Source organism: Dasypus novemcinctus, chromosome 15 (genome assembly GCF_030445035.2).
Source record: "Dasypus novemcinctus isolate mDasNov1 chromosome 15, mDasNov1.1.hap2, whole genome shotgun sequence".
NCBI lineage: Eukaryota > Metazoa > Chordata > Mammalia > Cingulata > Dasypodidae > Dasypus > Dasypus novemcinctus.
In genome coordinates, this window is record NC_080687.1 from 25,646,649 (window position 1) to 25,668,821 (window position 22,173).

General features: G+C 37.3%; 1 protein-coding gene and 1 long non-coding RNA gene across 6 annotated transcripts in view; one reads left to right on the top strand and one right to left on the bottom strand.

The window, feature by feature from the left end:
* Positions 1-8,765, top strand: part of LOC131273412 (uncharacterized) — a 45,531-nt gene extending 36,766 nt beyond the window's left edge. The window contains exons 1-2 of one of the 2 annotated variants that reach the window (XR_009180606.1): positions 7,557-7,675; positions 8,577-8,765. This is a non-coding gene — a long non-coding RNA (uncharacterized lncRNA). Of the gene's footprint in view, positions 1-7,556; positions 7,676-8,576 lie in introns of those variants that run through there. The other variant, XR_009180607.1, reaches the window with a different exon arrangement.
* The window catches only part of MYO16 (myosin XVI), a 732,830-nt gene extending 711,241 nt beyond the window's left edge, over positions 1-21,589 (bottom strand). For all 4 annotated transcript variants that reach the window (XM_058276443.2, XM_058276441.2, XM_058276437.2 and 1 more), the window contains exon 1: positions 21,265-21,589. The gene's annotated coding sequence lies outside the window, so the exon portion shown is untranslated. The remainder of the gene's footprint in view (positions 1-21,264) is intronic.
* Between the last annotated feature and the right edge of the window lie 584 nt (positions 21,590-22,173).

Consider the following 22,173-nt stretch of genomic DNA (forward strand, 5'->3'; position numbering starts at 1 on the left):
AAAAGAAACAGATTATTTTTCTTCCCTACTGGAATGCCTGTCTGTTTCCAGAAGAGGGCACTTTAATAATGTTATCAAAATAGATTTAAAGTAGAAGTATATAAGATTTGTAGGTAAACAGTTCAAATGACGGAGTAAAGTATTTAATTAAGGGCATACCAAAGGATCACCCTAAGTGCTAGAGTGATAAATGAGTGCCTAAAACTCACCCCAACCTAAATAGCCTAGCAATCCTAGTGAGCTAGTTAGAGTGATGAGAACCAGAGACCAGAACAAAATATATAAGAAAATATTTATGACAACAATGAGAGAAACACAATGCAATACATAATTATATGACAGTTAAATGGTATGAGAAATTGGTGATTTGTACTAGGATTTGGAATTTGGGAGACTATTTGGAGGGGGTGAATAAGTAAGAAAGGCATTCTGGGGAAACTAATATCTAACTTAGTTTTGAAAGATTTTGAATGGTAGAGGGAATATGTAAAGGCTACCCCAAGGTAGCTTCCTTGGGGACAGTGGAAAAAATAACGTCTGGAGAAAATATTCACATGGAACAAATTCAGCTGGTTGTGGGTTACTAAATTAGTCCAATCCCTTGTTTTTTAATTAAGGAAACATAGAGTGGGAAAAGTTAAATGTGCTTTGGCACAGCTAGTTAGTATACCCCTGAAAAAGCCTGACTTCTAAAACAGTGTTTTCTCTATATTACCCAAGGGCACCAAGGGAATAGCTGGCTCAGCTAGTATCTAACCTACAATTCCCCACTTGTGCTTTACTAAAATTTTCTCTTTGGTGTTAAAGTTTTCTTGGATTTGAGACATTATTATTCAAGCCATCTTTCTTGATCCGACATCTAGACTGGAAGGAGACTTGGCCTGTCTACTTCACTTTTTTCCTTTGATTGTTATTTACACATTTCTCTTCTCACCTTTTCTTAGAAGAAAGACAGAAGCTGAAATGCAATTAGATAAAAAAGACAAGATACTAGAAATACAACTAAATTAGATGGAATGAAGCAAAATAAAAGGAAATACAAAGGGAAGGAGAAGAAAGAATCTTTATTGTCTCCAAAAACTTCTTCCTTGCCTGATTCCCATAGAGTCTCCACTCGTTTCACCTTTGGAGTATAATTTAGGGGAACTATTTCGTAGTTACTATAAGAATCTGCACTTTAAGTTTTGCTATACATATCTCTTCACTATTTAGCTACTTGTCTCATTCTTCGCAATTGGTGTTAATATTTCACGTCCTAAATTTTAGTCTCAGATCTTGATAAATAGCTTTAAGTTGAGCCATCTGGCCAAATTTTTAACTGGTTTGTAGGGGCTGTCTCTAAGATTTTACCCCTCATTTCATTCACAATGCTTTCAGTTAAAATAAAATGCCATATAAACAAAAAAGCTGCCAGGTATGGTAAATATGCTTGCTAATTTGTTTCTACAAAGCATTAGTTCCACTTAATTACTTAAAGCTTCACATCTGTACATACTTCTCAACATTTTTTTCCTACTTGTCTTATTCACTGTAAACTCACTTGCCCATCTTTCAGTAGATGCTTGGGTATCCAATGGTTACCAATTTCCCATGTGTCAAACTTAATGGAATCAAGTCTCTGGGAGTGTTTATGGTGGCCTGTCTAAAAGACAATGCTTCATTGATGATTTCTGTTTTAATGCATGTATCCTGGAGTGAGGTGTTTTCTCCAGAGACACATGGCATATGAGGGGATCAGAAACAAGGATCATATTTTATAAGTTCCTGAATAAGTATGAAAACACCCTCACTTTCAAAGAATCCTTTCATTGGCATAAATATTAACAAAGAGATGTTAGAAAGGCCAATTACAAAGAGTATTTTTCAAATAAGGTAGCAAAACAACAAGATTATTACTGAACTAACATTCCTAATTGATAATCCTTACACATGAAATGAATAATTATAAAGCTGACCTGTCACTTTCAATAATCATTTATTGGCACACACTATTACCATAGATATGTTAGTTAGTTATTATAGAAAGTCCACACTATACAGTATAATCATTCATGTACCATAAAATTTAATCAGCAAACAATTTTGAACGCCTACTAGAAGCCATGCTAAATGATTTTTTTAATGACTGGGGAAATACAAAATTCTAAGATCTGTATTCTTTGATTCAGCCTTTACTGAAAACTTTAACTGAAGCCAGAGGCTATATGTCTTAATTAAACAATTTTACAAGGAAACAGGAAAGGAATTGGGAGAATATTGACATAGGGAATTTGATTAATCAAAGCATGCATATATCTACTATATGTTATTAAAAAATAAGAAGTTTAGCAAATATTTACTTATCAGTTATCATCAAACTTATGTTGACCCTTCACTTAATTTGCAGATTCTAGACAAACTTAGTTTGTTTGCTAATGAAGCTTCCCTATAAATATGGAAAGATCTATTTTAATAATTTAGACATTTCAAGGACTGTGTGTATGATGACTTGCTGTAAGAAGCTACATTTGTTAGAAATTTTTCTTTGAAAGCTGTGCTTATTCACTTAAGGTTATGAGTCATTTCATCACAACAGTTTGCTTTTATCCATCAATCTCATGATAACTAACCCACCAGCTGTGGCCTCACAATATTGTGGCCTCACAATATCTCATCCCAATTATAATAACTTGAGTAGACTTAGGGAACAAGAAGACACCTTGCCTTGGCTTTACCCTAGATGAGTTCATTGCAAAACTAAGATTCCAACCCAGGCAGTGTTAATGTAAATCTGTGCTTTTAACCTCTATTCAACTACCTCTTTATGAAGAGGCAATGATTTATCAGACAGAAATACTAGCAGTAAAATCAGCAACATCCAGTGACTAGGAAGGGAAAACAAAAATAAAACAGAATATTAAAAGGGATGTTCCCAGGAATATTCAGTTAATGAAATTCTTTGACCTAAGTTTAAATTTAGTGGGTTGAGGAATAAATGGGAGGTGAGAAATTCAAAATAGTATGCAGGTTGTACTTTTAAGGTTATTAAAGGTCCTTCCTTCAGCTATATAATTTAAATTACTAATTTCATTTAAAAGGATTATTAATATAGAGATATTAGTTTAACATTGTAGTTTTTGCCACCTTCATTTTTCGAAAGGCTCTACCTCAATGCTTTCGATCCCTTACCACATCAGAGTTTTGGGGAAAAAAGTCTCCACAAAATTGTTGCCAAGAACACAATATATTTGTAAAAATTACTGAAATATTGCTAAGCTCATTCATTTTCAAATTCAATATAAACAGATCATTCTTTACTTATCTGAACATTGTCTACTTTTAAGATACATGTTTAATTCTTAGCCAACATCTTAAAAATTTATTTATATATTTGTGCTTAACAAATACTTAAGTACAACCAAGAAGTTAGTGGGTAAATATATTTTATAATGGATTTCTGAAGCAATAGCATGTATAGTTTAAATTTTTCATCAGATGTGGGATCTGTAACAAAGCTTCTGGTTTCCAAATCTAAAAAAAATTGCAATATATGCTTCCAAGGAAAAGAATAAAATATCTGTCCAGTTACTGGTAATCTTAAAAGATCAAGAACAGCTGCCAAAATCATTAGACGTTGGTAATAAGTATGCGTTTTTTGAGAGAAACAATCTGGAATTAATTTTGCATTCACCAGCTGGTGTCACTCCACTACTGCCCCTCCCCACAAGAAAATCAGATAGGGAGATGACCAGCAGTGACTGTTGCCAGACCTTAAAAAAGGAAGAAAAAAAAATTCCTCATTAGTGCAAGCAATATACGTATGCAGAAAATGTGTAAAATGAGTAAAAATTAATTCTAGATCATTTAAGTGTACTACACTCATTAAAGAAATCATAAATATATGGATTTCATTATGAGAACTCTCGTTAAAGCCTCTTTAATAATAAGCCTACATGCCACAATTAGCAATCAGGCAGTGATAAATTGAGTAGGTGTTCTCCATTAAGCATTGGCCTCTCAATGCAATGAACAAAATAAGTTTGTAGAATTGATGTTAAAGCCTAGATCAGTGGTTCAGCTAGGGATGGTTTTGTCCTCAGACATTTTGTCACTGTTTGGAGATGCTTTTAGTTCTACAACTGGGTGGGAGGGTACTTCTAGCATCTGATAGGTAGGGGTAGGCATGCTGCTAAATATCCTACAATGCACAGGACAGGCCTTCAGAAAGGATTATCAAGACGAAAGTATTCAAAGTGCTGATTTAGATATCTAGAGGGCAAATTTACCACTTTCTTTTTCTCTAATGACAATTCTAAAGAATCTGAAAACATTAGTCAAAATCAAGATGCCACTGGATGGGTCAAGTCCGGGTCCATGCCCACTTAGTCCAGAGCTTGTTTCTCAGGCCAGGCTGCATCTCCAGAGGGAAAGTAAAAAACAGAAAAGGCTACTGTGAAAAGGGGAAAGAAATGCCATTCAAATGAAATTATAAACAGCACAGTACAAGGGCTTTAAACACAGGCCACTAACCACGTTTCTTGGTAAATGATACTCTTTCATTAATTTAATTATTTCCATTATTAAATGAAAAATGCCAAACATTTGATTAGTATTTCAAAGTCAAAAAGGGCCAAACAATGAAATGATCTCCTTTACTGCTTTCTAACGTATGTATTTAGTGAGATTATTTTTGAGGCAACTAGTGGAAAGAAATGCTATGACGTTATTTCTGAGATAAGGGACTATAGTGGGCCATCACAGTTTGCACCAACTTCACTCATTTGTGTTTTGTGTGATGGAGTCTTAATGGTGATTTTAATCGTTCTCACCCACTTTTCTCAGATAAGAACCAGGGGTAATGTCTGTGCCCTTCACGCTTACCCTTTGTCCTCAAACTGCCAGTTCCTACTCCTCTCTTCTTTCACTTCTGATTACAGACTAGTCATGTCACAACAGTTTAATAAAAAATGGTTTAAAAATACAAATTATAGGGTAGTCAATTTAGCTTGAATTCAGAACTAGTATTAGCTAAGATGAATATAAATCATCTTCGTATTTTTCAAAAATGAACTTTATATAAATTACCCATCCTTCAACAAAAACCTTTCATCCAAATTCCACTTACATGTTTTCTCCCATATTCTGTTACTATCTCATTCTTTATGGTATCATTTCTCTCATGCATGTTATTTGTGTCCTGTCATCACAGAATAACAGTTGGTCAAGAAGTTATCATCTGAATGCTACAATTGTTTCTCAGAATAATTAGAGCTGGGACTTGAATGACAAGGTAATGTCAACTGGTGACCATGGACAAGGAAGAGTGTGTCTCAGAAGAAGACAATGGCAAAGAAGTCCTAAACTAATATACAAAAGAGAAAAAATGAGAAAGCAAGCTCAAGTACTTGACTTGGTCATGCACCCTGGTCAGCTGTGTAAAATAAAGTGAAGTTCTTAGAACTGGGGACAGGAATAAGATAACAATCACCGAGCTGGGATGTTTTTGAAAGGGGTTTATGCATATGGAGAAGGGTTAAACCAGATGGCCACTAAAAATCTTCCCAAAGTTGAGATTCTTTAAACCTAATGAATGTTGACATGTGAAGATTTTTGGTCTGCAGAATAACAACCAAATTGGCTCTATAAGAAGATGAATCAGGAAGTGATACGCAGAATAGATGGTGAAGGAAAGATGATAAATCCAGGCATATCACAGGATACTAACCTCCACAGCAGAAGCATTCTGGAAATAAGGCCTGAGGCTGCAAAGTGGCCAAAGAAATGGAAAGGAGGGAAAGGACACAAGTGATCCTGTGATGAGAGAACAGATGAGATTTATGATCTAACTAGAAATGAAGGAAAAGAGGGAAGATGGGTGACTCAGATCTATTGGTTCCATCCACTGAATTAGGGAATTCAGGAAAAGGTGAAAATTTAGTTATATAGCTGAAATTCCTTTCAGACATGTTGAATTTGAGGTATTGTTTACTGGCCAATCCCCATACATTCTTCAACTCTCAAACTCGCTCTCTTTTCTGAAGACATCTCTGATTTTCCTCAGTCAGACTTGATGGTTTCTCCATCTTTACTACCACAAAGATGTATTTCCATTCAAATATTCATCTTGTCAAATCTCTGTCTCATATTCCTTATTTAATCTGGTCCTTTGTTTAACTTCTAAACAGAAAGGATTGGAGCCTTTCTTTGTTACTCATAAAATATTAGAAACTGGTATGTTTTTAGAGATGATGGAGCTCAGAAACTCGAACTTCTCCTGAAATACATTTTTATATAGATGGGGAAAGAAGTAAGGGATAGTAAATGTAACTTATTGACCTATTCATTTGTTCATTCATTCAGTGAACAAAGAGGAAGAAATAGAATTGTCAGAGGTTTGCTTTCCAGCCTATTATTTGGACTGAATAATGCATAGAAGTCATCGTTTTCTAAATAAGGAAGAAGTTGAGAGTATCTAAAATTCTGGTCCAATTCTGGGCTACACCATGGCATATTAAAGACTATCCATTCTAGTATATGATCATTGTTCATGCAAAATAGTCTAGGTTTGTTTTCCATTTCCATTCATGACTTTCATTTTGCTTCTACATTTTGAAAATGATTAATAACTTTGTACTGAACATCCTTTGTACACAATACTAGAAAGGTTCTATTAAGAAGAAGAAGAATTGGGGCATTGCAAAGTAAAAAAATACAGTCTCCATCCAAGAAATGTTACATAAAACTAAATCATATTTATATTGCTTGAGGTTAATAATGAAATTGCATGTAGAGTAAATATAGAACAATGTATAAAATACACATAATAATGAAACACTTTCTGAAATATGTAATGCTCACACTTCTTTCCTTTTTTGTTCCCCACATTCAGACTTATTAAGATGAACTACCCACAGAAAGGAAAAGCCATTGCATTTACAAAACAGATCATTAAATATAATTGCATTTACAAGCAAAACTACTTACAGCCCCAAATGTCAGGCTCAGAGGCAGATTATCAGACATAAAGAGGGGAGTTATCAATTTAAATAAGCTATTTACCAGGCAGCTTCACAAAAGGTGACAGAACTAAGTAGCATGCAGACATCTATTACATTTATAGTACAGCCTATACTGTTTGCAATTGAAGGAACCAAAAACAAGAGTCCTTCTCTAACAAATTTCTGTGTTGGAAATAGACATTGTAAATAATTAAACTGGAATCCATTTTAAAAGTTTCAACTGTCTGCCCTACATGCCATCCAACTTAGACTTGCAAAAAACAATTAATTAACTACAAAAACTTATCATGTGCTCTTTCCTTCATTATTCATATAATTTAATTTTATGGATCCTTAAGGCACCCTTTAAGATCCACAACAGCTCTGTGAAGTCTCCACTACCTATTCTGGATTGCACGAATCTGCCCTTTATCTGAATTTCTATAACCCTCACTGTCTGCTCTATTCCACCTTCGATATTGGCTTGCCTTACCTGTTTCATATGTTCGGTTCCCTTTTCTTCTTTCCAGAGGGCCAGATAATACATCTCAAGTCACTTCTATCTTATGCCTAACACCTAGCACTAAAGAAACCAAATGCACTTTGGATAAAAGGAAAAAGGGAAGAGAGAAAATAGAGAAAGGAAAAGAAGAAGAGAGAAGGGAAGAAGGAAGAAAGGAAAAGAGGAAAGAAAGAAGGTAAAGAAGAAGGGATTAGGGAGAGAAGGTAGTGAGAGAACATATGCAAGATGGGAATTACCCGTTGCACAGTGTAATTTGAGTACATTGGCCCAAATCCTAATAAATGCCAATCCTTTACTGACTGGTAGAGGAGTATCAGAAGCATCTGCTGCTACTTATCATTGGGAGGGAAAACTCAAGTTCTATAACATGCCAACTTGGCTCAATGTGATCACTGTATTAATGTTACATATGTCAGAATCTCGTTGGTTATTTGTGTTTTTAAATTGTATGTATATTTCAGAATGTGTTAAAAGTTTATTAACATAAATGCATCTGAGACTGAAGAGAATTTCATTGTATATTATGATTTAATGGATTGTAAAATTGCACCAAGTTATCAATAGATTTCTTACTAGGCAATTTTCTCCTAAAGAAATACCAGTTGTGTTTTGTTCAATGTGCCATATTTAACTAATTCATGTAATAAAGATCACTAACGCCCCAAATGAGCAGTTACTTGCAAGGTGCTACAAAAGTATTTTTAAAAAATTCAAATTCACAGTACAGACATGCAAAATAATCTCTCATATGCAAATAACAGATATAGTCTGTTTACATCTTCTTTCACAGTGTAAATAGGATTTTTTTAAGTAAAATGACCTGAGTCATTATGATTTTAGTTGCATGTTTTTACTACAGAAATATATAATAGTAATATTATATGTAAATAATATATGAGAACAATGTAATATATATTGTTTATATTATATATAGCACATATTATGCTTTTATAAATGACTTTCACATGCATCATTTCATTTGATTCTCACTAAAGATGAAGCAGATGAGACTGATTTTATGAAGCATACTTTATAAATTAGAATACCATAACACAATATTAAATTATTTGCTCCAGTTCATACAGATGGATGGAGAGAAGGAGAGAAGGAGAGACACTGGAAGAGAGCAAGAAAAAGCAAAAGAAAATCAACATGTTAAAAGTTTTATCCTCATTTTTTTTCCTTCAGTGACAATGTATGTGAAATTCCAATAAATTGCTGTCTTATAAACTGAAGTGCCAGGATTACAGGATAAGGTCAAAAGATGTCGTTTGTTCGATCCATTTATTTATCAAAACAGATATACTAGTGAAAGTAACCAACTTTTTGAAGGTTGTAATTTGAAAAGTTTATTTGTATAAGGTCAGTACCTTCAGTTCCCACACTTACTTTGAATCTCAAAAAGTGTCCTGCCATTGTTTTGTGTATATAATGTCCCTGTATGCAATTGCTTTTATAAACTCTTAAGAAGACATTTGAACTCTGGATAAGTTTGATGTCTTTCTAATATATTTAGGTGTGTCTTTTTGGTATATCATTTAGTTTGACCAAGTATATCCTAATTTTTCCATTATTTATGTTGTACAGATTCATGTAGTATATTCACTTGGGTACTCAATTTGTTTATAAATAAAGTACTTTTATACAAGCAAGAGAATAACTGCTAAGTGCTATTAAATTCATATGGGGGAAAAACAAAGAAAAACATTTCCATCCCCCCAAAGTTAACAGCCAGGTTCATTTTTTATAAAGCAGGTTGCACTCCACAGAAAGAGTTGGTTTCCTTACATTAGTATTGGCATATTACAAATTGTTACTGGCCACCAACCTGCAGCCATCTGCTAAGCAGAATTAAACTATCCTGTGCTCACCTGTGTAAAATCTGGACTTCTTGCCTCTGGTAAGATGATCAGCCTGTCGATTTAAGAAATGTATTGTGCTACTAATCTTTTGACAATGTGAAAATATCCAAACAGTAGAAATATTATTTTTTCTATTTTTTTCAACACTTTTAAAACAGCATCCATTCCACTACACTTAGAGTTGACTTTTTTTTTAAGTATATCAATATGAGGTTTATTACTAATTTTTCTACATCCTCTGGGTCTGATAGAGAAGTTTAATTCTATAATATTATCTTAGAAAATTAAAATATGGCATTGATTTTCTAAAGCATCCTGAATACCGATATTCTCTCCCACCCACCCATTTTTTTTGCTTCTATCATCAAAAATCTTTTGAAGGAATCATAACCTAGAATTCCAAATTAGGTTTGCATTAAAGGTTACTAACTAGGGCATGTGATTTTCATCCAACTATTTTTTCTTCCTTTTTTTAAAGTATCTGTCCTTTGGGATTTATTTTTCCTTTGTTTTGACACTATTTATTTTCAAGTGGTAATTATTTGTATGGAAAACAGGTGCAACTGTCTAAGCCACATTACACATGGTGAATGGAAACTATAATTTAGGACTAAGAAATACCTCTCTGTACAGGAAATAGATAAATGCTTTGAGCAGGGTATTTTAAAGGTTACTCAGGATTTCCCTGTTTGGGGAAATTAGTTTTTCCTATCTCTTTTGAGAAATATATGAAGATGACCCTTAAAAATCATCATCCAACCTAAGCACATCTTAGATATCTTGAGTAGTAAGTGTTCCTGCTTGAACTCTTTGGTGATGAGCTCCCTACGTTGTAAGAGCACCATTTTCTTTCCTTTAAAGTATTATGGTCCATATCTGTATTAAATTAGGAGGCATATTAAGTATGTCTTAACTTATCTTCTCTTATCCCACCCATTAGTACCAAATCAGCTATATAAAGAAAATAGATACAAGAGTTTTGCTACATGAAAGATTTAACATCCTCTCTACATTTTTCCAGGATAAACCTTCCTAGGATAAAGTCACATTTCTCTTTCTGAGTTTAACCATTCTAGTTTATTTCCATTGTATATATTCTAATCTACCAAATCCTTAAATATATATGAATCCCCAAAAATGAATTTAAAATTCTAAATGTGAGCTCATCAACTTAAAATGTTATACACTCTGGAAGCGGCTGTGGCTCAATCGACTGGGCTCCTGTCTACCATATGGGAGACCCTGGGTTTGCTCCCAGGGCCTCCTTGTGAAGGCAGGCTGGCCCACACACAAGGAGAACTGACGGCCGCAACCTGCAGAGAGCATGGTCCACGCCTGCAAAGAGCTAGCACAGCAAGATGACGCAACAAAGGGAGACAAGCAGACACAGAACGTGCAGCGAATGAACACAGAGAGCAGACAGCAAGCAAGCTGCAAGGGGGGGAAATAAATAAAAAAGTAATAAAATAAATAAATTTTTTAAAAATGTTATACACTATGCTTCTATTTCGGTAGTATTTCTACATTCTGGTGATGTTGGGTATACGTTCAGTGTTAGTCAGCTAATACCCACATATTTATTTCAAGTGTTATGTTGTCAACAAATCTTTGCCGTTTTTTACAATTGATATTTCAGACCACCACCAGGGTTTACGTTACTCAATAATACCCTCTGCTGCCATCTTATGCTAGGTCTAAACTGTCACCCTTTTAAGATCTTTGGAAAGGTTGATTCAACATCTGAATCATTCATCATCATGACCCTCCCTCCCCCTCCTAGGGATACACCTTAGAAACACATGTACACAAACACATCCGGAAGACATGCCAGCATTCTACAGAGCATCACTATTTTCAGTGTACTCAAACTGGAAACAACAACTCGAAAGCCCAGCAACAGTGGAATGGATAAATACATTCTGGACTCACAAGAAGAAATATACACAGTAATGTCATTGAATAACCTACAGCTTCGTGCAGAAACGTGATTCCAACCATCAAAAGTTCACTGACTGAAAAAAACTATAGTATTTTGGGATCCATACTTAAACTGATCAAACTATAAAGAAAAACAAGACAATAATTAAATACCATAAAAATAAGGACAGTGATTTAGGGAATTGCTCACATTGTCTATTTCTTGACCTGGGTATACAGTTTATAAAAGTGTTTTACCTTGTAATGATTTTTTAAGTCTGCATTTATATTATACGCACTTTTCTCTATGGTTGTTAGAGCTCTTAATAAAAAGATTAAGAGTAAAATAAAAGAATCAATTATGATGAATATCCTCCTGTAACCCATAAACATTCGCATTTAGAAATTGTGTGGGGTGTTGGATTTGGATGCTGTTATTAGATCACACTTTAGTCCCTTTCTTTTCGTGTTCAACCTCACTTCTCTCTACCTTGTGGTAGCTGCATTCTTGGGCTGGTTTTTGTCATGATAGCAACATGGCTGCAGCAGGACAATGCTAAGAGAGAAAAAGAGACTGCGAGAGACAGAACACTTATAGTTCCCCAATAATAGAAGAAAAGTCTTGGGCCAGACTTGGGGGAGCATTCTTAAACCTGAAAACTCACCAGAGAAAGCAGGATGTTATTATGATAATTAACTTCAGCCAACCATGGTCCACCCCTGGAACCTAAGGTGGGTAAATTTCACCCAAACCATTTGGTTACTACATAATAGGGAAAATAGTGACATGAAAGTGGGAGATTTGTATACATTAATAGGCATATCCATACATATACATACATATTTATATATATAAAATCATGCACATCCACATCCACACATAGTGGCATTATGGATGGGTATACACCAAGGCATAAAGAATACATTTTTGTAGAACAGTAGTATTTTATTTTTTCTTTTGGTTTATCTATACTTTCTAATTTTTCTGTAACCAGTTACACCTTACTCTGGTTTCTGCATTCATGTGACTTCTACTCATCCAATACTCTTCAGATTGTATATACATCTTACTGGCCTATATCTTTATCTGGCATTCCATTTCAGTTTCCAGCTTCAACTCTGTAAGTTTGCTTATTCTAATTATTTCACATCAGTCCTTCATGATTTGATCTTCCTCAATCTTCTCTTACATTTCTTCTTGTACCTATCATATCTCTATGCCAGTTCTTCGAACTTCCTCTTATTAAAGTTGCTCATTGATTGTCCAAGGCTGACTAGTCCATTAAATATTTTGTTCTAAACAACCACAGTCTGGCCAATCTCAACACTTTTCATCCAACCCCAGTTCCACAAGATGATGGGACCCTTCCTTCTGAAATTCAGAAATCTGATTTTTTTCAGTTCTGTGGCATTTCTCCAATTTTCTGTGATGCCCAAAGATTATCAAGGGCACTCTCAAAATCACATTTCAGTTCTTTGGGTTTCCTGGCATGGGATTAACTTGATCTATAAACCTGAATTCACTTAAAAGAGCTAGATGATTTTTTAAAATTTCCTCACTTACCTTGGGCTTTAATCCAAGACTCTGATTTTTACCCATTTTCTTAAGTTCATTTGCATGAGAGCGGAGAATGAGGGCCAAAACTTTGATGAATAGGTACACTTTTATATCATCTTTAATTTTTAAATCATCAGTCCCAAGTAGATGTTTACTACTACTTTGCAGTTTTCACTCTAAATATTACAAAATTAAACCCATATCTTGTCTTTAGCACTTTATTCAAACCTCCACTCATGCTGAGATTTAATCCTTACATTTCTCTTATGAGTTCATAGTATAATTTTTCTTTTATTTTTGCTTGGACACATGCCCCACCATCCGCCTTGCATGCATTTCTTAGTCAAATGTTATCTCATAGGTGACCCCTGGGATGTGGCATGCCTTTTCTTTTACTTCCTCATAACGATAATGTGACTGCAAAGCTATCATTTTCCTTTTTAGAATCTCCCATTCCTTTTATGTCACATCTCATTTAACAATTTCAATCCATTGGGCTCTAATTATCTTTCCTCCTAACATTTCAAAGTTCATTCTCCAGTGATCTACTGCACATGAGACTATTTCAGCATAATATAAACTAAGAATGGTATTTTCCTAATTTTTCATTACAAAGATGTCACCAATAAGTTCTTACTTATTAAATAGAAGTAAGTCCAGTGTAGTCGTTCCTCATTAGAAGGTAACTAAAAAATTTTTAGGTGACCTAGACTTTCATGAACCTTTCAGCAAAAGTCTTAATGCATTGAATTCTTCCACCAATGAAGGCTAACAGTTACTGAACTTTACAAAGCCCTACTCAGTAAACAGATACAGAAGCAGTCATCTCGCTATATGGTACATTTTACCCTACAGGATATGTGCTCTACCTACCCCCATTTCATAGAGGAGACCTAGAAAGCTTCTATCAGGTCTTAGAGCAGTATTAAGCAGAATGGCAATTCCAACCAAGTCTTGTCTACCTCAAATTAATAATCTAAATGACTGTGTTTTATTTTATCACAATTTCTTACTTCAGCCCTGTTTTATAATCTATATCTGAAAAACTCTATTTATCATTTTATCTGAATTCTTACACATTTATAATTTCAGCAAATCCCCTTCCTGAGAATAACAAAGTTTATGTTCAGTCCAGAAAACAGTTTTTTCTACACACTATAACAAAAATAGCAAACTAAAACCTATAAAATATTTCTTAATATTCTGTTCTACTAATTTTCTTTATCTCTTAGGCCAAATTTCTTTTTTCTTACTCTTACACTTAGTTTAAATCACTGAAATAAATGTAAAGTTAGTGGCTCACTGTTCCAAATAATAAAGATAAAAGGCATATTAATAGGCTTTTTAAAAGAAGATTTGGAAGCTCATGAAATGATTTCTACCCAGGGACTCCCAAACTACATATTACTGAGCTGCTTATAACCACGAATCTAAATTAGAAATAAAATGAGTGAACCTGAATAATACTTTATCAGTCTTAAAGGAATTATTTAATATTTCAAATGTGTTCATTAAAGGCATTCATGTATCACATGCTAGAGTTTTTAACCTCCCAAGTGTATTTTTAAAATACTAGCTATTTCCAGTAAAAAAAAATTGAAAAAGGAACGCATTCAACATTTTAGTTATAAGAAAAGAGGATAGTCAAATGTCAATTTTTATGCATAATTCAATTCAGCTTATGAGAATTTGAACATCAAACTTACTCTCCTTAACACCTATAGTCACATCAACCATAACTTTTTAGCCAAAAATGCCCACAATGATTTCTATGAAGACTTACTTGCTTTACTAATTGATAACATCTTTCATGGCAATTATTTACGTATAAATGATAAGCATCAACAAATTAATAAATAAATTAAAAACATCAGCAATTTGAATTTGGTACAGACTACAATTTTCTTTTTTTTCCTTCAAATTCTATAAATCTACAACTTATTTTTTTATGTCCAGTTTTTCTGGAATTAAAATTATTTACCAAAATCAATTACCCACATAAACTACACTAACCATAATCTGAAGGTCTCAATGGTTCTAGAGAACAGAGGTCAGCAAACAATTTCTGTAACAGAAAGATTCATATTTTAGGTTTGGGGGGGGCTATAGGGCCTGTAGGTTGTAGTTGCTTGTCCCAGGCTGGGGAATGGTTTTCTTCATGGCTAAGAAGCACTGTTTTGCTGCAGGTTTTGGTTTGTTTCTTGTTTGTTGTTTTTGTTTTTTTAAAGAAAGAGCCTGGACTTTTGCTTAATGAGAAGAACATAGATTAATATGAAGACATTTATTCAATTTCCTGAACTACCCTAAACTAACAGTGTAACTTTGCATCAATTACTCAAGCTGTCTGAGCTTTCATTTGCTTATCTGTAAAATGAGACGAACATTTTCTACTTTATGGCTTTGCTTTGTGGTCAATTTTATTTGAACATTTCTGGCACATAATAAACAAAATTATGAACCAGATTTCTCTCCACAAAATAGAGGGTGATTCCCACAGTAATTAATTTTAATAAAATGTAAAGAGTTGACAAAGGAACCCTCGCATGCCCCAGTGCAGGGCTGTGTGGCGGTTCACCCACGGCTAGCCCTGCTTAGCAAGCAGGGAAGCAGGGAAGCCTGGGCTGGCCTGGAGGAAATTCAAAACTTCTCTCTTTCTTTTGAGAACAAGTCCTCACAGGAGACTATTACTATTTCAGTCAACCACATTATATTCTCTAAGACAGGTATTCTTTTAGAAGTACAAGATATTTTCAAAAACTATATAAATAAGGTTTTTGATACTTTCTGGTTTGACTATTCACACCACTGTTCTGCCTGGTGAGGGAGCCACAGAGATGAATGAATGAACCAAAGGAAACAAATGCTGGTGAATGAGGTATAATATGTACAGTAAAAGAAGCAGAGGATAGATGGTTTTCAGGGGTGAGAAGGAGATAGCAAGTCAGAGGGATCAATAGGGTAGTATCTTGGGCCAATGGGAGGGAGATGAAATACAATAACAAGTGAAATAGGGACTCCATCCAGGGGTCAGAGAGTAGGCAGCTGTGGGAGTCAGAATTTCCAAAGGTCATTCTTTATGGCCCTATGACAGTCGTCCTTTTGCCTCTGGGAATTCTTATAACATTCATATAACACCTACTAAATCTAGGTACTTACAAAGAGATGAAGAAGAAAGTAGTAGTAATCACAGTAAGGGGAGAGTTCAACATTTAAATAGATGACTATAACAATCCAAATTCAGTAAGAGAGTTCAAAAGAGGGACACCAATGGGGGTGTTTGGGATTAGATGTTTTGGATTTTATACCAGTCAAAAATTAGAAGCACATTCACGGCACACAGGATGAATGAATGAAGTCAACATTTTAAGAAAGGGTACATTTTGGGTGGAGCAACTCAGAGACCAAGGTAGAGGATGTGAGTCAGGAGAAGTGAAAGATGAGGCTGAAGGAGGGCAGGGATATGGTCATGATGGACAACATAAATTATGCTGAAGACTATGCTCTTAATCCTGTACGTAACAGGAAATCATTGAAGTATTTTAAGAAAGGAGTCTTATGGTCAAATTTGCATTTCAGATAAATCACTCTGGCAACTGGAGAATGGATCTGAAGGGGGAAAACCAGAGCAGGAAGATGGATTAGGACCTGGTCCCTTGGTCCTGGCAGGGGATGATAAAGGCTTGATTGAGAGCAATAATAAAAGGTCAGACTAGAGACACTAATCAGAACAATATTCACAAGATAAATTATAAAGACCTGATGACTGATGGAAAATGGAGATTGAGGGAAGACAAGGGAAGAGTGAAAGAATTAAAAGACTAGAAGAATTTTTCACTATTGGGACCAGAAAAAAACAACACAGAACTAACAAAGGCATGCTTTGGAGAGAGGAACAGAGATTATGAATTTCAGTATACACACACAAAGTTGACATGTTATGGGGCATCCAGGCAATATGTCGTGGAGGAAGATACAGAAAAAGAAGTGAGGGCTGAAGGTACAGATTTGGAAATCAGCTACATCTATGCAGTAGCTGAGAGCATGAAAGTGGAGAAGGAAACTAATGCAATATGTAACACACAAGAGTAGTGGGTGAAAGGAGATCTCTTGGAAGAACCAACATGAGGAGGTGGGCAAAGGGAGCAAAGCCAAAAGGAGTCAGAGAGGAACTAGAAGCCACTAAGGAGTGAGCTGATGGTTGCTGTCATAAGTTGAGTAAAAGGAGAACAAGAGATCCCATCCGATTTTGTGAGGAAAGGCCCACTGGTGACCTTAAGGAAAACAGTTTCAATAGAATCATTTGAATGGATTTTTGGATTGTCAAGGGCTGAGGAATGAACCTTAATGCAGTGGACACAGTGGATGCAGACCACTCTATTCCAGATTCATTCATATCTACAGAAATAAATTATAGAAACTGTAAAGACAAAATGACCTGATATTTATTTTTTAAACAAAGTAAACTGATACTGAATTGGATATTAAAGAAATCAGTTGATATGAACTTGCCCATTTAAAGTTGACAATCCCCTTGAAGATCCTGACACTTTGTCTGTGTACACTTAAAGGCAAGAGATAATGTGAATCTAAACCTCCTTAGAATTAACAGCTTGGTTAATTGCCAAATTTGCCTGTAATACAACATGAGGATAACCAAGTCAGAAAATCTTTGCAGATTCCTTTGTAAAATAGGAAAGACAGGTGATCCTAGCTAGATGGAGGGGGCTAAATGTTAATTCTTGAATGACCGTAACACAGCTGTCTCAAATTCAGTGTTCATGAAAATCAATTGGGGGGCAAAGGGGCTTATTAAAGGGAGATTCCTGTACCCCAGCCATAGACTCCGATTCCACAGGTATGGCACAGGCTGGAAAAATCAACTTTACTTTAGGCACCTTCAGAGACTTTAAAGTTGGAAGTCCAGGCAATACATTTATGAAAATCTGCCCTAGCCCTCCTTAGATACGTACACTCTTATTCTCAAAGTCAAGTTACCATGTACTTTGAATGACTGCTCAGTATCAGGTAGGGCTATGGCAGAACTGTCAATAAATTATCACTTCCCCTTGTTTAAAAATTGTTACTTGGCACATTCCCTTGAATGTGGGACTTGAATAAAATCCATGCCTAAAAGAGGCCAGTTGAGTATAAAGTACTGCCGGGAACTAGCCTGTTAGCTTATTACATCCTAAAAGTATCAACTGAGTCCTTAGTAAGTACCACATAGTCAAACTATTGGGACATGAAGATGGAAACAGATTTGAAGACTGACAGACATACAGTGGAGCCTGGGAAGACAGTGGATTTTGCTTGAGGGCCTCTATAACAGGGGACATAACAGAATTCAGTGACTAGAAATGGAAAGCATGAAATGAATGACTATTCCTGCCCTGCATCCGTCACAGGACCACTGTGAGAATCAAAGTAGATGTTAAGATGTTAAAAGGGTAAGGTATTGTGTTACTGTGAACTTTTCAGTTTCTAAGGGTAAAGAAACTTCACTTCCTTCAACTGTTTCTTTGCCTTAATACACTTCAGGTGAAAATCATCTTTTCATCCCTGGCTATTGTTTTCAACCTCTCATGGATAAATTACATGCATTTTTAATCCAAATGAATAATTTTAATTTTCATTTAAAGCTTTCCTTGTTCTCTTGACATAGTCATTCTTTGCTTTCTGGGAATATTAACAAAATGATGTGTTATTCAAGGTACAGTATCCAAGTGAAACAGAATTTAGAACAAAGAAGTGCCAAGAAAAAAAGACTGATCAAAGGAGAATCAATTGCATTGATGAAGAGGAAGGAAGAGCATCACTAACATAACATTTTGCTGGCTATGAAAAGTTTCACTGATTTAACCTCCTCTCAGAAGTGAATAATCAAATCACCACACCTTCCCATACATGGAAGACACCAGTTTGGTATAAAAAAAGATAAGACCTAGTAACCTTGCCAATATCTACCACGTGATCTTGAAAAAAATTACATAAATCTCCTGGGCCTCATTTTCTTCATTTGTAGTATTGGAAGCTTGAACAGATGTTTTTTTAAATTTCCTCTCTACTCTGACATTTTATAAATTCTATGAACATGTATTGTTATCCATCCAGATTTGCCTTGTCCTCAAAAGGCCAGTCACAATTTTGAGGTGATGAGTTTGCCACAGGATCAAATGTAAAGTGTCATTTTGTAATAGTACAGCTCCAAACACGATATCTGATTTCACTTATGCAAAGTTTTAGTGCATTTAACTATCTGCAAATTAAATCCATCCATATAGGTACACAACTTCCACATATAATTTTTATTCACATGTGTATCATATGTATGATTATGGTTTATACAACAGACTTTAGTTATTGATATAATGAGGAGGTGTGTCTAATTTTACTTAATCTACTTCAAGAAAATTCATATTCTGCAATGGGCTAATATTTAGTAGACATGTCCTTTATCTGAAACAATACTGACTTACCACATATCATATTCATGGCCTGGTTCAGTAGCTATTGGAGCTCATATCTCCAAGCATTCTCAGACCGGGGCAGGGGGCGGGGGGACGGAAACATTTAAAGTCTTAACTGCACATGCAAAATATTTTAGTTATTTTAGTGTGCAGTGATCAAATTATTTCACTTTATTAAATCTCCCAATTCTCATGGGAGACAGATTAAGCACAACCATAGCATCATGCCCTTCAGATGAAATATTGTTTAAACTTATGTTTGCTTTAGTAAATAAATATTTATTACACTCTGGATGATTTTTTCAGCAAGTAATAAGGTGCCTTGGGCATATTAATACTGCCTCTAAAGCAATGACATATAACCTGGTTTCCAAAAAGTCCATCAAATATAAATCTCATTTTCACACATAGGTTGATCACATATAATAAGTAGATACCTTATCAATAAGTATACAACACATATGCTTATATAATTTTAATAAACTAAAACAACTTCCGACAGACAGACATGTTTCAGAGCACCCTTCATCCAAAGGTAACAAATTCAAGGGAAAAATTTCATTTATTCTGGCAGCAATGCAATAATTCCATAAGGGTGAAGCTTGATGGTCCAGATAGTTCTGTGACTGCTCCCTCCTCTGCCATGTGGCTTTGATTTCAGGAGCTCATTTGATGACTTTAGGGTCCCTTGTTCTTCCTCTTGATTCTAAGGGAAAAACTCTAGGGGAGGTATGGATGGACCCAAGGGCTTCATAAATATGGAAGGAACACACGGTAAACATGTGAATGAATGTTTAAACCGTCATTTGAACAGAGGGTCCACAGATTTCCTGAGATCCTTAAAGAAAGCCATGACTCAGAAGAGAATAGGAGCTTCTGCACTTGGGAGGATAAAGAACTCCTTTCACTCCCCTCTTTCTGCTCATTCACTACTCTGGCCAATTTCAGAGCAGCTAAGTTTTACTTAGCCCTGCTCAGCAAAAGATAATCCCTCCTCGCCCCATGGCTAAATAATTCTTCCAGGTGGCAAAGGACTGACACACAATTTAAATGTTTTCTTATCAGCCACCCCTCATCAGGGATACGAGCCACAAGAGAATACCTACAGCTTTTATATAAGGGACAGATACATTAAGAGAACTTGATAAAAATCCTCTCCACTACCTTTCGGGGGTGTACAACGCACCATTTAGCAGAGCACTTCTACCAACCTACTTGATTTTACACAGCCAGGGAAGATGGGGCGGGAGCTGGAACGTGGGGAGCGGGGAGACGTGAATGAAGAGCTGAGTCTTTTGTGCCTCCGGTACCACGCCGAGTTTGCCCATCACTTGGTAGTAGTGCCTCTAAGACAATGAAGCTGACATTTTCCAGCGGAGGTCGCGGTGTGGGGGGTCAGTGGGCTCAGCAGAGGAGGCAACAGCAGTGAAGCTCTCCTTCGCCTCTCTATCTTTGTTCTCTGAAATAGCCGCTCTTTTTCATCCCCAGAGAACCACTGAGAGAGGACGAAAACCAACGCCACCCCCGCCGCCCCAAGGAGTGGCTGTGTATTTGACGGCTCTGCTTCTCCTATCTAGCAACCTTAGCAACCAGAGGCTTCTACCTCCCTAAAAACTAACAGTTTCGCCACCTCCTGGGCTAGGTCCAGAGTCGAGAGCGTTTCTGCCCTCAACTCCCCTTCACAAATCCCAGAGGCTGCCGGGGGCCGCGCTCCCTTTCCGCGAAAGGGATCGCCAGACCTCCTCCCAACATCACCTAAGGGTGGCCAGCACCCTCCACGCTGGGAATCGTGTTGGCAGCCCGGCGACACAGGTTCGACTCTCCGAGCCGTCAGCTCCGCAGGGCTGAGGAGCATCCGCGCGCCACCCCCCTCCCCACCGGGAGGCGAGGCTGCTCGGCTAAGTTGCCCGCGCTGAGGAACCTCGCGAGGCGCTCTCGTCGCGGCGGACACCGCCCCTACCTTCTGGAGACGAGTCCCGACTCAGCACCGGCGCCTGCAGACTCGCCGGCTCCCCGCGACCGCAGTGAGAGTCCAAAGTCGAGCGGCGGCGGCGGGCTGAGCGCGCTGCCCGCGGCGCTCCCGGGCTGCGGCGCGCACCGGGCGGGAGGCGGAGGCGGGAGCCGCGAGGCGCGCAGCCGGCGCCGGCTGGAGGCTAATTACCGCTGCTCCGCCACCGCGGCCAGAGGCAGCCAGCGTGCCTCTCTCCCTCGGCCCGCAGCCGCGGCGGCAGCAGCGACACGTCCTCCCGCTGGTGAGGGTGGGCGGGCTCGGGCCCCGCCTCCCACCCGCCCCGGCTCGGCCCCCGCGTGGTACCCGCCGCGGCCGCGGGTGGCCTGGGTTTCCTCAAGCTCCCGCGGTGGCCACTCGCCTTCACTTTCTCCCCTGGTTCTCTGTTTTACTTTCCTTCCTCTCCCAGGAGGCTAGATCCGTCTTTCTTATCGCTCTGGCCTTGGTTGCTCTTCCAGGTCTCCGGAGCCCCTCCCTTCCTCGCGCTTTCTCACGCGCTCTCTAAGACCGCGACTCTCACGGTCTTGCCCTCGCAGTTCTCTCCCTAAGTTTCCCCCGCCGCGAGCTGCTGTGAATCTGAGAATGGAGCTCACTCGTCAAACTTTTACTTCCCGACTTAGGCAAGGAACCGGGGAGTCGAAGAGGCAAAGGGGTGAACCGGTGTCGGGGGCCTCTGCGCGCTGGCCGGGAACCTGCGACCCGGAGCAGGGGATCCCTTTTGGGTAGACGGTCCAGAACAAAGACCATCGCAGGGACTGTGGCAGTTGTCACCACAGGAGATGATGAACTGACTCTTTTTAAAGATACAGAGACCATTCCCTCTCTGATATTGGAGAGCGTCTAGACTCTAGATTCTCTTCA